Source organism: Triturus cristatus, chromosome 6, assembly GCF_964204655.1.
Source record: "Triturus cristatus chromosome 6, aTriCri1.1, whole genome shotgun sequence".
Taxonomy (NCBI): Eukaryota; Metazoa; Chordata; class Amphibia; order Caudata; family Salamandridae; genus Triturus; species Triturus cristatus.
The window spans coordinates 286,877,574-286,893,037 of NC_140589.1; positions in this window are offsets into that span (position 1 = coordinate 286,877,574).

The following is a 15,464-nucleotide window of genomic DNA, read 5'->3' on the forward strand; positions in this document are numbered from 1 at the left end:
ATAATTTCCAACAATGTATAAATTGACAACAAAATTCACCACTGTGTTAACCACTAACTTGGGTTACAGAGTAGGGTGCTTCCTGCCTTAAAGCGCTTCAACGCTTCATCAGGGGTGGTAAGCACTATCTCAATAAATGAGAATACAATACAATACTAACAGGGATCAGTGATTAGGATACTTCTAAAATAAAAATGAACATCCTCAGTATGCAGTTCTGTGATGTTCACTGCCTCCTATTTGGAAGGATAAAAGATTGAGTTAGTCAGTCACGACGGGGTTCGAGCCCACAGCCAGCTTGTCAGCAGCTCATCGCACTGCGTTTAGTAACAGCACAGGAACGCTTTCCAGTTTAAAGCAAAAAGTATGCAGCTGTTTAAAGAAGCAAGCTGCCGAAATAGGCCTCTTATGTTCAACTTTTTTAGGTGGAGCCTGGGCAGCGCATGCTCCACCCATTCTCTGCCCATATTGTCCGTTGGCTTGTGTCATTGTTCTCTGTAAACTGTGGCTTTTCGTTGCCCAATAGGCTCAGTAGTCCCTCCTTAGTACCCCCTTGTCTCATTTTGTAACCTTCCATAATGACACCCCCTGCAGACATGCCAACCCTCCCGATTCAGGCGGGAGACTACCGATTTCAAGGCTAGCCTCCCGATTCCTGCAAGCAAAAACCCGATTCCTCGGGGGTTTCAGCTGACAGGGCTTGGTATTGTGTAACGTGCTAATTCTTCCAGCAATTGTCAGAGTGGCGATGCAGAGGCTCTAGAAGGGGTGAAAAACCAACAAAGCCTCATTCACATGCAAATGGTCTTTTAAAGACCGGTGATGTACTGGGGTGCGGCTGTGTGTGTACCCGGGAAGCTGTTTCAGCCCGGGCTGCCACACACAAGGAGGGGTGGGGGGGAGGGGGTGATTGCACTGCCAGCAACCTGCCAGGCCAGCACACAACTCTTGCATCACCCTCTCTCTGCCTGCCATTGCCTCCATGCTTCTGAAAGGTAAGAAAAACACGTGCATTTGCGTTGCAAATGTCCAATCCTGCAGCAGCACACTTCCAAAGCCCATACATGACAGTAACCCGATTCAAGGCCCCGTTCTCCCGATTTTTTAAATAAAATCTCCCACTTTGCGCTTCTGAAATGATGGCATGTATGTCCCTGTTACATGTGTTGTTACTCGGTAGGCTTTAATTACAGCCTTCGAGCACTATTTCAGTAAATGTTTTTCACTTGCCTGCTGTTGCAGGCCGGACACGCTCTCCTGCAACACTTTATTTTTTCATAGCATGGCACGTTATGCTGATACAGTGGCGGCCGCGCTGTTAGTTTATTTGCAGCGCCGAACGGGGCGCATGTTTTTTTTCTATTTCTTCACTTTTTTGTTGTTTACAAGCGCTCCATCCAGTGCTTTCATGTTAATGGCGGCCGCACCCCTTCTTTAGACGAGCCGGGTCTAAAGAAAGGTGCATGGCCGCTATTAAAGTGAAGCCGTGGTATGGTGCGCTTTTACAAAAAAAGCATGTGTTTGTCAACTTGACAAAAATATATATATTTTTTTTTAAAGCGCCTCATACAGCACTTTCATGACATCCGCGCCCCTTTCTTTAGATGCAGCTCGTCTAAAGAAAGGGGCACGCCCGCCATTCAGGGCCGGACTGACTACCAGGCGTTTTGGAATGCTGCTGAGCTGTAGGCTGATTTCGTTGATGGGGACCTGCGTGTACTGAACGAATTTCGTTTTGCTTTAATTATTTCGAAGTACACGCAGGTCTCCATGAACGAAATCAGCCCCCACCGCAGTGAAATCAGCCCCCTGCTCGGCAGAATTCCAAAACGCCCAGTAGTCAGTCCGGCCCTGCCGCCATTATAGTGAAAGTGTGACATGGGGTGCTTTAACGAACAAAAAACATTTGCAATGCAATAGGTCTCGCATTTTCGAGAGTTTAAGCTATTGGCATTGTAAATGACAATGCCTTTTATTTATCAGTTTTAAAAATAATAGCTCAAACACTCGTAAGTGCGAGAGCTATTGCATTGCAAATGCTTGTTGTGTAGCCATCCCTCAGTTTTCAGCTGCCCTCTTCATGTTAATGCTGGTGCTATATTCTGTTCTACAGCACAAGAGGCCGCATCTTTGATTTACACAGTGTGAAAGCTGGCTTGAGGTTTGTGATGCATACGGATGCTGATAAGGTGAACCCTCCCCTCCTGTCAAAATGAGCGTCAATTGTCCTTTCCGTGAACCAAAAACTCAGAGAGCCTCACACATTGCAAAAGCTGAACACAACATGCATATAGTTTAGCTATCCAAAAACTAGACCTTTTGCCTGAATTGTTCCAGAGAAATGTCTAAATTCAACAATGGTTTCTATTTTAAGAAATCCTTGCATGCTTTCAAAATAATTTAAAAAAACCGAAACTATCATAGTTCGGTGATTAGGCTGCTAGGCTTTGATAATTCGGTGCTAAGGTATAACATACTGATGGTAGGAGTGCTGTGAATATGTATATGTATGTAAAATGAGCCTCAGCGTTTAATAAAACGCATGGATGCTTGAGATGTCAAAGCGACTCTCAAGTCTGTATCATGGCACCTGCGAAAGATGTGTTTTAAATAATGTTCTCTGTATTTCATTATCACACTTTGCATCGCTCTCTTAATTACACAGCTGCCTATTTTAAATAACACATTACCTTTAACACTTGCCAAACAACAAAAGGCTTTGCATTCCAAAAGGTTTCCACTCACAAGGCAGGCACCTAAGCCATGAAAGTGAAATACCAATAGTTGACTTTGACAAGGCCGTCTTCAGTGGAGACAGGGGTTAAACTACAGCAACACTACTTCAGACCCACACATTCTAGGAACGGAGGGCATGGAGCAGCAAGCCCTACAGATTGGCAAACTCTCATGTTTTCCCATCTATTTAACGAAGTCCATCACTTATTGTAGTGGCCCACTGACGTTTTTTGTTGTTTTTTTTGCATTGATTTTTTGTTTTCTTATTTTAGGTTTCCGCATCCTGCAGGACAACCCTCCATCCTACATGCTCAATTGAAAACTGCACTTTTTAATTGACATTGTAATTCAACACCAATGTAGGTTTTCGGGAACAAGATGACACTTGTGAAGCGCCCCAGCATTGTAGAGCATAAGTGGTTCAAGACACAATTAATTTGGAGTTAACAATACGCTTAAAACTGAAATTGTACCATTTTGCACTCATTACATATATAAAAAAAAATACAAACAGTATCAATAATTAAAGTAGATACAAAAATTACAATACAATACAAATATAAAAAAAACAGAGAGGTATTGGGCAAAAAGACATGAAAGTAATTAAAATTGGATCAGAGGATTGAATCATATTGTTAGACCTAGCATTCTTGGCGTGGTTTTCCCATGCATTTTTGCCTTTGCCTCCTGTATTTTTGCTGTGTGCTGAATTTAGTTTTTGCTGCTCTAGATGCTTTGGGCGCTTTGCTACTGCTGATCAGTGCCAAAGTGCAAGTGCTCCCTCTGTATATTGTGTATGTGGATTGGTGTTTCAATCATTGGCTTATTTGACTTACCACTAAGTCCCTAGTACGGTGCACTGTGTGTGCCCAGGGCCTGTAAGTCAAATGCTGCTAGTGGGCCTGTGGCACTGATTGTGCAACCCACACAAGCAGCCTTTCAAAGTGATCTCAGACCTCCCACTGCAGTGTCTGCGTGCATTATTTACTGCCATGTCGACCTGGCAAGTGCACCCACTTGCTCGACCCTAACCTTTACTTTTCTTACATGTGAGTCACCTCTAAGGCAGGCCCAAGGTACCCCTGTGGGCAGGGTGCAGTATCTGTGAAAGGTAGGGTTGTGTGTAATATGTCCTGATAGTGAACTACAGTGAATTTCGTTTTTCACTATTGAAAGGCTATCGGTCCCATGGGATAGAATGAGAGTTTATTTATAATATCTTATAAATATAACTTTCCATTGGGACAAGGTAGGAAGGTAAAGTTTAGCATGCCTGAACTCGGAATATAAAGATGCATCTTTTAGTAAGGACTATTTTTACTTTCTGTGTTTGAAAATACCACATTTAAAAAGTAGGTATTTTCTTGCATAGCCATCCTGTGTGCCCCTGCTGGATTTTGGATTTACTGGCTTTGGAGTGATAGGGGCTGGGGATGTGCATTCACTGTAGACAGCCACTGGGGGGGTTGAGGTGTATCCTGCCTTTCCTGGATAAGTCAGGGCTGGGCTGAATAGACCTGGGTTGCATTTAGAGTAGGGGGAAGATTTCCTTTCACCTAAATGGGCCTGGTCTAACTTACATACTGCTGTCTCCACCTCCTGCTGGGAAGCTGGACCAGAGAGGACAGAACTGGTTTTGTCTGAGCACAGGGCTTCTCTGCTGCCAGAGACCAAAGAGATTGCTGTATAAATATTGGGGTCCAGACCCCAGAACTTTAGATCATTTTATGGAATTCAAGAGCAACCTTTGCCAAGGAGAAGAGCTGGAAAACTGAAAGTGAAGCACTGCCCCTTTGCTGTGTGCTGTCTGGGGGTTGGCCTGCAGTGGCTGTTTGCTGTGTGCTATGTCCCTTGCTTGAGGAAGATCTACAAGGGCTTAAAGTAGAGCTTGCCTTCTGCTCTGAAGTCCCAGGAACACAAATACTTCACCACCTGCACCCCAGAACATCAACACTGCACTGTTACCGCATTGAGGACCTCCGCATCCCCGATCCCGACTCATCGCACCGGGGAGCCAAGTCTACAAGAACACCGGGGCCCGCAGTAAGAAACTGACGCATCACCTCCACGCGCAGTAAGAAACCAACGCATCACCTCCCTTGACGTAAGGAACCAATGCATCACCTTCCCTCAGCGCAAGGAACCGACGCATCACCTTCCCTGCAGCTGTTCTTGTTTTTCATTTTGCCGCATCCAAGGTACTTTGTGTTAAAAGTGTTGCATCTATGGTTTGCTATGGACAGAACTGTCTTTACCTTCTAAGTTTATTTGGTTTAATGTATTGTGGTTTTTTGTCATTTTGGTCTAGTTTGGTTTAGATAAAGATTACTTATTTTTCTTAACTGGTGTGGTGTCCATTTGTAGTGTTTTCACTGTATTATTGTATGTGTGCACAAATGCTTTACACACTGCCTCTGAGATAAGCCTGTCTGCTCATGCCAATCTACTAAGGGGGTTAGCAGGGGTTATATTAGAAGTGTATCCCCCTTACCCTGACTAGGAAGAAGGGTCCCTACTTAGACAACGGTGCAAACCATTACCAACTAGAGACCCCTATTTCAAACACATGATTTAAAAATGTTAGGCAAAAAGGATCTAGATAATACAAAGTACCAACCACTTTCTCAGAGGGATGTTCTTGTAGGCACTTGCCCACTTAGGGTCTGTCCTCCCTGGGGAAGTTTTAGCACCTTGCCGTGGTCCTCCAGAGGTGAAAATAATAATTACTGAGTCCCAGGTTTTTTTAAAGTGATGCAGAAGTTCTTCCTGCCTAGCCCTTCAACTTTTAGGTCTTCAGGGCAGGCTTCTAGGCACCACATCTCACTCCAGTGGAGTCACCTGCAGGGTCCTGTAATCTTGGGTCAGCTGGGTTTTCTTAGACAGGTGTCCCTCTGGTGTTTGTGTGCCTGTAGCAGGTAACAGGTGGCCAACAGCCCTTGAACAGCATTCCAGTCCCTGAGTGGCAGCAGGAGTCACACATGCTTGGGTCAGGTTTCCTTACTAGGTCCATGAGTGTTCTTGGGATTTTGTGGTGAGGTGCCAGTCCTATTCTGTCCACCGGTCAATGAATGATGAATTCTCTACAATCACTACTGACTGTTTTCCTGCGGTATTCCCAAGCTGTTTTCAGAACTTCGTCTCATGGCATATTGCAGCAAACCTTCCTGGAAGCCCCAAAATAAGGCGTGTCCTTCCATCCTCCAAGTGGAGGAACTCTCATCCTTCCCCTAACCACTCTCCTATAGAGATGAGGTGTGCTTCCCTCCGTCAGGGCCAAAACTATATTTACCTCTTGGTGGGATGGAGCCAGAAAGCCTAGGAGATCCTTGGACTGAATGTTAGCATTTGATATCTCTTTATCTAAGGAATAACTCAGTAGACAACCATTTGTTCAGCTGCTGCTGCACGCCTGGTCCAGTCCCTCTCCTAGATGGCTAATCCCTGCTAGGTGCCCCTAGCTTCCAGTGATGGAGACCGCTGATGCTTCCTGAGCATGTACTTGCCATGGAACGTCTAGATTTGGGTGTCCCAGGTAGAGGTGGTGCCTCTTCCAATTTAATAAATTCACTTTGTTATGGTTAAAACATAGTTCTGAGAAAATCTCTGCACAAGTATTGGCACAAGCAGCGGGCAATCCCCAGAGAAGCGTGTGTTAAGTACAAGCAGTATCAATTACTTCCACAACTAAATTCAGTTCTGAAAATAATGTAGAAAATATAGGTCATTTAATTTAGCAAAATATACCGAAATCATTTAAATAGTTGAAGGGGAACCAGATATATGCATTCTTAATGTTTTAAGGAAAAAACTAAAGCACCAATCAAAAGTCACTGTTTGCAGTTGACCGAGACCAAAGTGCGATTTCAGGTGGACTGTGATGGAGCAAAGGTAGGATACACCAAGCGCATCATCTCGGTTAAAGTTTTTACCTTTGGACGTAAGCTCTGGCTGAAGCCATTGGCTTTTGTACCAAAATCTCTGAGTGGGACAACCTGAATTTTGTAGCTGCTGGGGTTAATTCACTGGTCAGATAGATATACTACATTGCCCCGGTCTCAACTTTTACTTTCAGACTTAGTCACTTTTTTGGAAATGAAAATCCTCCAGTGGGTTAAGACTGGATGTTGTAGCGGAATAGGGCCCCACGAGACCAGATACCTTCAGGAGATCCTGCTGAACCAGTTTTAGCTCTGCAAACAGCACCAAGTCAGATAAGCCTGATTTGTTTCCCTGCCTTGGGTGGGACCTCATTGAGCATGCTCAAAACCTTGTCCTAATCTTTTAACATGACTAAATCTCATCCAACTTCTCAAGGAAGGCATGAGACATAGGTCCCTCTCAAGACTGTTTAGAGTCCAGTTTTCTGTGTTCTTGGCATCAGGAGGTCTTCTGATATATGTGTTATTGAAGCAGGAGGACAGTAGGCTACCCACTTGACCCTTGGAGAGCAGTTCTAGCCCCTGAATGCATCAGATTCAGAAGTCATTGAGTCTGTGATTCCTGAACACCTTGAGTGGGTGGTTGAGGAGGCAGATTTATCCAGCGCTCCAGCCAGTGATTGACGAAATATAACAATCCAAACCAAATAGTTTTCTCATAGCCCCCCCCCACCTCCTTTTGCAGCAATTTCTCTTTGCCATATGGTAAAATTACCCAGGCTCACCTGTTTCAAGATACCAGATACCTGCTGCCACTCCGTATATCCTCAGCTCCTTAGCATCTCCCCTATTTAGATGATCTCTCCTCACATTTTACAGGGTTAAAATTGGTTCTCTTCCTTACTATAAAGCAAAAGCTATGCTTCCAGTTGTTCTTGTCTACTTCTAGATAGCTAATCCCTGATAAGTTGTCAGTAATTAATACCAATTTGCTGTTTCTGGGCTCAAAGGCAGTCTATTGTCCACTGTGCTAGAGTCATTAACTCTCATATTCAAGAATGTTTATAACAGCTCTGTATGTGTGATGAGAGGAAGGGCTGGTTTTAAGCCAGCTCTGGCTCAGACTGCCTAAAGTACATTTTCAGAAAGTGTTTTTCTCACTTAAGTTATCAAAAATTTGATTTCACCATTAGATGAACTTTGGAGACACAAGTAAGAAATGACTTTGAAGCAACGTTTTAGTAGTGTCCGCAGCAGAGATACAAAATAAATATTTTTGTCACATCAGGGCCTGTTCAGGGAAAAGCATAGTAAAGACTACATAGTGAAATGGCTTCTGGCTTCAATTTCACTGTAAGAGCACACTAACCCCAATAAGTAATGTTCCCTATTTTGACATATTAGCGCCCTGGCCTCTGGACTTATGAGGTGCACTACAGGGTTGACATATGGATATATAAAGATATACAAAAATAGGCTCCTCCTAAATGGGAAAGCCACTTTTTCTTGCCATGTGTCACTGCAGTGGGTTTAATCTGCTGTGCAGCTGGAGTGATTTAGGTCATGATTATCACTTCCAAAATTTCGATGGTGTAAAAATGTTGTGAGTAAAAAAAATATTGAGAATTCGAATTTCATTGGCAAGTATATCATTTTTGTTTTCTAATGGCACTAACAGTGAGGCACAAAAATCCAAGTACCTAAAAATTGTGGTATTTAATATAATAGTATCTACTTATTTTGTTTTAAAAATAATAATAGGTATTTAGGGGTCTATTATAATGGCAGGCAGATCGCCACCGCCCGTATGGCGGTGGCGATCTGCCCGCAATTATTCCCCGCCCACATGCAATTTACCCCCCGCCTGATTCTGTTGGCGGGGGTACTGCGGCAGACGGGAAGACCGTCCGCCGCTTTTCCGCCCGGTCAACGAGTCGATCGGGCGACCTGAGTTGCCCGGACTGGCGGGATGGGGCATCATCGCAGGGTACCCACCCGCTCAGCAGCTTAAGGTGCCACTGACTCAGTGCACCCAAAGTCACCGTCCCATGGAGGGGTGCCTGTGCCTGCCGCAATGCGCCGGGTGCGACTAACCCTGTGCAACCCCAGTCAATGCCACATGGTGGTCGGCCCATGCCGTACGCAGGCCTGGGTTGCCACTAACCCTGTGCAACCCCAGTCAGCGCCACGTGGTGGTCGGCCCATGCCGTACACAGGCCTGGGTTCCCACTAACCCTGTGCGCAACAAAACTCTTGGGCTCTTGATGATTGGGAACCATGGCGTCCGTCATCAAGTTGCCACGGGCAGAGGCGAATGTGACGTCGTTGGCCGCTTATGTTGGCGGAGTCACATGCCCTGTGAGGCCTGTGCCGGATGGGTGTGGTGTGTGTGCAAACCTGCCCTCAGGGAGAGGCTGTGACATGCTGACAACTAGACCAGTGACCTGCACACCACCAGCGAGTATGCCTGCAACGGGTAGCAATGATGGCCTCCCCCTGAGCGTAAGCAGAGGGATCTGGCCTGCCATATGCCGGACCAGCTTGCCACAATGACACGTGGGCTCTGGGCGTGGTTTAGTCCATGTCTGGACATGGAAGTGAGTGATACGTGTGTCCCTGTTGTAGTGTCCATGGGACCCGGTACACAAAATGCAATGTAGCACCCTCTGATTGGCATAACACAGGATGTGCATCATTAAGGCAAGGGAAATCACTGCCCCAACATTCATCCAAAAATGCATACATGACTGATGAAAGACGTGACACAGCAGTGCATCAATGGATGTTTATTCACATCCGGGGCAGTTATGCAGATGCAGCGGTTCAGGGCAATGCCCAGCACACTACACAATATGTGCCCATGGAGGGCCAGCCAGAGTCCATCCGGGGATGACAAATCCTGCTGAAGGGAAGGGTACAGTGCGCAGCCTGGTCGACGTGTCATTGGTCACCAATCCGGAAGTGGCAGTCCATGTCGCTGTCCAAGGTGAGTGCACCGGAGTGTGTCATGGGTCAGTGTAATGTCATGAGGCCATGTGCAGGACCAAGCAGAAACAGGCCAGGTGGCAGTAATGAATGCTAGTGCCTGGTCCTTCAGACCACAGTCTGCATCCTTGTCCCCGAGTGTGTGCCCTGCCCCACCTGTGGGTGTTGCAGAACCGGCTACCGCACTGTGTGCCACTGACACATCAGGGGCCTGAGTGGATCCGGATGCTGCACTGTGTGCCACTGACACATCTGGTGCCTGAGTGGATACGCCTGCCGCACTGGGAGGCACTGACACACCAGGGGGCGGGGATGTGGATGGTGTGGGGGCAGTAGCATTCATCAGCGCCACGCCTTGTGGCGGCAATGCCATGGTGAAGTTCAGTAGGGCATGATAGATCCCAGCTACATTTCGATGATGTGCAGCGGTGGCTGCCATCCTTTCTGCCTCCATCCGCACCATGTCCTCCATGAGCCACAGTATGTGTGCCAGCTCACGGCTGGTATCGCTGGAGCCACTCTGAGCAGACAGCTGTTCTTCTCTCCACGTCATGACTCCAGCGATGTCAGTCAGGGCTCGTTGGAGACCATGGGGCAGACATAGACACTAAAGGATGGCATCCAGTTTGGCAGCCATGATGCTGAAGCCCAACCGCACCTGCTCAGCCGCCTCCATCTGGCACTCCACACGGCGTTGGAAGGCCATGTGTTGTTCCTGGAGGTCTTGGGAGGTTGCCGGGGCTGTGGGTGCCTCCTGCTGGGTACTTTGGGTGGTGGGTGGGGTCTCATTGACGTAGCTGGGCTGCCCTGAGCCTGGAGGTGAGTGGCGGATGAGGGGTGGGTGCAGAGGACTCCCAGCAGTGCCCAGACATATGAGGGGTGGGTGCCTATCACTCCCAGCAGTGCCCAGACATATGAGGGGTGGGTGCCTATCACTCCCAGCAGTGCCCAGACATATGAGGGGTGGGTGCAGAGGACTCCCAGCAGTGCCCAGACATATGAGGGGTGGGTGCAGAGGACCCCCAGCAGCACCCCTACATCACCCCAACAATGGTGGTACGGCCCGTACCCAGGCCTGAAGAGCATGGGTACGGGTCGCACCACGCGTACCCCTACGTCACCCCAACAATGGTGGTATGGCCCGTACCCAGGCCTGAAGAGCGTGGGTACGGGTCGTACCACCATTGTTGGGGTGCCGTAGAGGTACGGCCCATACCCAGGCCTACAGAACATGGGTACGGGCCGTACCACCATTGTTGAGGTGACGTAGGGGTACGCGTGGTGCGACCCGTACCCAGGCTCTTCAGGCCTGGGTACGGGCCGTACCACCATTGTTGGGGTGACGTAGGGGTACGGCCCGTACCCAGGCCTGAAGAGCATGTGGGCGGGTGGGTGGGTGTCATGCTACGATCCACATCAGTGGACAGAGACATAGGCATGGGTGCTATCACTCCCAGCAGTGCCCAGACATATGAGGGGTGGGTGCCTATCACTCCCAGCAGTGCCCAGACATATGAGGGGTGGGTGCAGAGGACTCCCAGCAGTGCCCAGACATATGAGGGGTGGGTGCAGAGGACCCCCAGCAGCACCCCTACATCACCCCAACAATGGTGGTACGGCCCGTACCCAGGCCTGAAGAGCATGGGTACGGGTCGCACCACGCGTACCCCTACGTCACCCCAACAATGGTGGTATGGCCCGTACCCAGGCCTGAAGAGCGTGGGTACGGGTCGTACCACCATTGTTGGGGTGCCGTAGAGGTACGGCCCATACCCAGGCCTACAGAACATGGGTACGGGCCGTACCACCATTGTTGAGGTGACGTAGGGGTACGCGTGGTGCGACCCGTACCCAGGCTCTTCAGGCCTGGGTACGGGCCGTACCACCATTGTTGGGGTGACGTAGGGGTACGGCCCGTACCCAGGCCTGAAGAGCATGTGGGCGGGTGGGTGGGTGTCATGCTACGATCCACATCAGTGGACAGAGACATAGGGATGGGTGCTATCACTCCCAGCAGTGCCCAGACATATGAGGGGTGGGTGCAGAGGACCCCCAGCAGTGCCCAGACATATGAGGGGTGGGTGCAGAGGACCCCCAGCAGTGCCCAGACATATGAGGGGTGGGTGCCTATCACTCCCAGCAGTGCCCAGACATATGAGGGGTGGGTACCTATCACTCCCTTCAGTGCCCAGACATATGAGGGGTGGGTGCAGAGGACTCCCAGCAGTGCCCAGACATATGAGGGGTGGGTGTAGAGGACTCCCAGCAGTGCCCAGACATATGAGGGGTGGGTGCAGAGGACCCCCAGCAGTGCCCAGACATGTGAGGGGTGGGTGCAGAGGACTCCCAGCAGTGCCCAGACATATGAGGGGTGGGTGCCTATCACTCCCAGCAGTGCCCAGACATATGAGGGGTGGGTGCAGAGGACTCCCAGCAGTGCCCAGACATATGAGGGGTGGGTGCAGAGGACTCCCAGCAGTGCCCAGACATATGAGGGGTGGGTGCCTATCACTCCCAGCAGTGCCCAGACATATGAGGGGTGGGTGCAGAGGACTCCCAGCAGTGCCCAGACATATGAGGGGTGGGTGCAGAGGACCCCCAGCAGTGCCCAGACATATGAGGGGTGGGTGCCTATCACTCCCAGCAGTGCCCAGACATATGAGGGGTGGGTGCAGAGGACTCCCAGCAGTGCCCAGACATATGAGGGGTGGGTGCAGAGGACTCCCAGCAGTGCCCAGACATATGAGGGGTGGGTGCCTATCACTCCCAGTAGTGCCCAGACATATGAGGGGTGGGTGCAGAGGACCCCCAGCAGTGCCCAGACATATGAGGGGTGGGTGCAGAGGACTCCCAGCAGTGCCCAGACATATGAGGGGTGGGTGCCTATCACTCCCAGCAGTGCCCAGACATATGAGGGGTGGGTGCCTATCACTTACAGCAGTGCCCAGACATATGAGGGGTGGGTGCAGAGGACTCCCAGCAGTGCCCAGACATATGAGGGGTGGGTGCAGAGGACCCCCAGCAGTGCCCAGACATATGAGGGGTGGGTGCAGAGGACCCCCAGCAGTGCTCAGACATATGAGGGGTGGGTGCCTATCACTCCCAGCAGTGCCCAGACATATGAGGGGTGGGTGCCTATCACTCCCAGCAGTGCCCAGACATCTGAGGGGTGGGTGCAGAGGACTCCCAGCAGTGCCCAGACATCTGAGGGGTGGGTGCAGAGGACCCCCAGCAGTGCCCAGACATATGAGGGGTGGGTGCCTATCACTCCCATCAGTGCCCAGACATATGAGGGGTGGGTGCAGAGGACCCCCAGCAGTGCCCAGACATATGAGGGGTGGGTGCAGAGGCCTCCCAGCAGTGGACAGAGACATGGGGGTGTGTACATCATCCTCCCATTAGCAAAACTCCATGGGTGCATGAAGGCATCCACAATGTGCGACTATGTTGAGAGTGCCATGACAACACATCACTGACAGCAGTGTCCCACTCCCATGAGGATGGATGTCCTTCCCCCACTGCATGACACACCACATGTGGGTGTGATGACAAATTACACATGCATACCCACTAGGCCTTGGCCAAAATTCCGTTCGCGGAAATTGCGATAATTTGGCATTTTCGCGTTCCGCGGAAAGCGCGAAAATGTCAAAATTTCCGCATTCCGCAGCTTAGCGATAATTTGTTTCTTGCTCGTGCTGTAAAATAATACATTCTGGCGTGCGCGCGATCGCCTTACCTGAATCCCCGCGTTCGCCGACAAATTTTCCCGATCCGGTCGCGTTCTCCACGAGATGTTGGATTGTTGGTAGCCATTTGCGCTGTCTCACGACAGTTCGCGCCCGCAGTAACGTCATGCGTCGCGCGATCACGTCTTTCTTCTCGTGATCATGCACCGCGAGACAAGTGAAAACAAGATGGCCGCGCCCGCAAGCAACCGCATGGGTAAGTTGGCAAGCCGGGCGGGAAAAAAACTTCTGCATCTTCGCGATATTTCCGCGTGTTTGCGGAGATTTTTAACATTTTCGCGATAATTTGCGAAAGTGAATTCCGCAAATTCCGCCCACCCCTAATACCCACCCCTGGCGGTGGCAGCACAATACACACACTGAGATCATGCAACAAGACTGTATCCTCATGTTAAACCCCACTCAACTAAGAGAGCCTAAGGGAACACACACGGTCACCCACATTCCAGGACTGATAGGAATGTACAGGTGCTGGGGCAGCCAACAAGTTGTTGCCTCCCATGGAGGGAAAAGGGTGGAGTACCCACAGATACAATGCCCACAATTGTCAGTCAGGTGCCAAAATACCCTGCAGAACAAGTAACACATGTGTGCTAGGCTGAGAGTACACACATGCATAGTGCGGAAAAGGGACCATGTCCACATTAAGCCATGGCAACATACTCCATACACAAGTACAGTGACTACCAAGGATGGCACAGACGATGCAGGCGGAGACATTGCTGAGAAGGCATGGGCAAAGTTGAAGGGATCCCTCACACAGCAAGGAAATGTAGACACAGGTCAGCACAACAATTGGGAAACACCCTGCAGGGAAGAAGTCAGGTGCCACAGAGGAAGGAACACTCCTTGGGACAATGTCACCATACAGTAAGAGCTTACATGACCAAAGATTATTTGCAGAGACCTTGTGATGGCATGCAGATACCAGGGTCCTCCCCATGAGCAGCACACTACAACATTTCCCAGACACCTAACACATTATCACCACCCCAACTCAGGGAGCAGCAGCACCAACAGCAATACCAGAAAAGCATTTGTGTGCAAATGAAAAACAAAATGCTTTATTCAGCATAAAAAATGATTGGATTTGAAATGTCAACTATATACAAGGCCCATAGGCCAGTCCATATTTGAATTCCGGGGGGGGACACACTGGGACGCGTCTCCCCTAGCCTGCCTGCACAGTTCAGAGTTCCTTTTCATCCACAGAGGGGGGCATCATGTGGGGGGGAAGGACCAGGCACCGCAGGGACAGGAGGGGCAAGGGTAGGTGTTGTGGGTGCAGGGACGGACGACTCCACCACAGGGGGTGGGGCAGTGCCAAAGGTGGTGGTTAGGATGGCGCTGCACACGGTTGCAAGGTCTCCCAGCGTCTCCCCTGCACCCAAAGGAACCACAGGCGGGGGGGGGGGTCGGAGGGATGGGTTGCAGCGCTACTGGGGGAGGGTGTGGACAAGGGGGGGACTCAACTTCCCTGCCTGGGGACTTCCTCGACCGCTTGCGGGGTGGTGTCACACTGGGGCTGAGGGACTGACTGGCCATGAAGGACTCTTTGTCCACCTGTTGGGCAGGGGAGCTAGGGGGAGTGGTTTTGGAGGAAGTGGGTCGTGAGGACTGCGGACTCCCATTGTGGCTGCGTGGCTGCCGTTTGCCCCCCGACCCAGTGGGTGTGCCAACTTCCCCCTGTGTGTGCGTGACTGGAGGTGTGTGCTTGGCCTTCCCTGTTGGTGTGCTGCCTGTGTCTGGTGGGGTGCGTGCATGGGGATGTCTGGGTGTGCTTGGGACAGGCATGGGAGTGGGAAGTGTGGATGGTGCAGGGGTAGGGGGGGGACGGAGCGCTGCAGGAGACCCACTGCTGCCGTCAGTGACGAGTCCATGGACCTCGGCAACATCCGTTGGTCAGACATCGCTGCTGACATGCCCTCCGTGTACGACACCATCTGTGTCAGCAGTCTGGTGTGGCCATGGAGGACATTAAGCAGCGATGTCTGACCAACCTGCAACTGCCGCAGGATGTCCACAGACTCGACATTGACGGCAGCAGGGGAGACAGGGGCAGGGGGTGCGGTGCCTGGCACGAAGGAGACATGTGGTCGCCTAGCACGGACAGAAG